Genomic DNA, 1,506 nt, shown 5'->3' on the forward strand with positions numbered 1-1,506 from the left:
TTATTGAGTGATCCTCCAGCCATCCAGTCCCAGTTTCTGACCTGCTAAAAATTATTTTTTCCTGTCTACTTCTGTCATCTATTCTTCATTGTCAGCCCCACTGGCTCCATCCAGTTTTTATTTTACAGGTCTGTTTTTGTGGCCTTTAGTTTTTACTTGTTAAAGTATCTTTTGGGGGGGGGAGAAGGACCTGAAGTTAACAATTCCCTCAGGACACTCTGCTTCACCCTGCTATTTACATAGACCAAGGATTTTTACAGACAAGACACACAAGCCAGTTTCCAGTTTACATCGTCCTTTCTTGACTCACTAATCCTCATGCAGCACCAGGTCTGAAAGCCCAACACTTATTCCATAGGATAATGTCACTCAGAGGGCAGCTGTAGTGCTGTAGGAGCTTCAAGACTCACATGATCTTTAGTGCTTTATTCTGTTAAGTGGGACATAGAAATCTGGGTGTCCATTAGGAAACCAGTGTCTGGGAATGATAAATGGAAATATCCCTAAAATCAGAGTGCCCAGGTGGTTTGTTTTTTTAAACCTCAGTGTTGTTCCGTACTTTGCCTTCCCTGACCCAACAGACATTTATTTTTTACTTGATGTTTTCACGGATATCTGATCTGGGATATCTGGGGCTGACAGAGATTGCCCAGGTCCCCAATTGATCTCCAAATGGTTTTGTGAAGTGTGATCATGTTTAGGCTACAATGAAAGTTCAGCTCTCTATTGAGGACCCATAAAAGTGCACAACAGAGTGTGTTTCATACTTTTTCTATGCTAATTAATACTCCTTAGGGATGAAGGCATTACAGTCAGAGGCGCTGTGCCAAAGAAATTAAACAGGACAGCGGGCTACCCAACATGGGACTTTCCCAAGGTGGAGAGTTTGGGCTAGAGTGGGTCTACCCAAATGCACTGCCAACCCTTCATCTTTAGTGATGAACTATTATGGGTCTGCAGCACACGCATAGAACTAGAAGTCATGTAGTTTTCATTGGCAACAGTCCCAAACTTCTTAGATTCCCCCTTCTTGCAAACCTGTCTTGGTGGGAGTCCTCTCTCTCCACCCCACCATCTTCCTTCATTATAACTAAAGCTGATGTCTCCTTTCCTGCCATCATGGGTGCTAACTAATGCTTGTCCGTCCTTCTTTAACAACTTCCGAGGGGAAAGGAAGAAATCAGCAAGTTCTGATCTGTGGTCTACAGAGGAAGACAGTGTGTTATTTGTTCTCTTAGGCTCTGTAATTCAAACTAGGACCCTATATAAAACTTCACTGGGATTAGCCTTCCACTTATGCCAATGCATAAAGCGCGGCTTTCTAGTGGCGCCTCTGAGATCAGTTGGGTGCACTACGCTCCTTCAGCAGCTAATTTTGCATGGGCAAAGACTGGTTCTGCAAAGGACATTTCTCCGAGGGAAAAAAAGCCTACCGACCACGAAGGGACTCGAACCCTCAATCTTCTGATCCGAAGTCAGACGCCTTATCCATTAGGCCACGCGGTC

General features: G+C 44.3%; 1 non-coding gene across 1 annotated transcript; it reads right to left on the bottom strand.

Annotated features, from left to right (window-relative positions):
- Nucleotides 1-1,433: 1,433 nt before the first annotated feature.
- Nucleotides 1,434-1,506, bottom strand: TRNAR-UCG (transfer RNA arginine (anticodon UCG)). The gene has a single exon. It is a non-coding gene; the product is annotated as a tRNA-Arg (tRNA).

Source organism: Eretmochelys imbricata, chromosome 14, assembly GCF_965152235.1.
Source record: "Eretmochelys imbricata isolate rEreImb1 chromosome 14, rEreImb1.hap1, whole genome shotgun sequence".
Classification (NCBI taxonomy): Eukaryota; Metazoa; Chordata; order Testudines; family Cheloniidae; genus Eretmochelys; species Eretmochelys imbricata.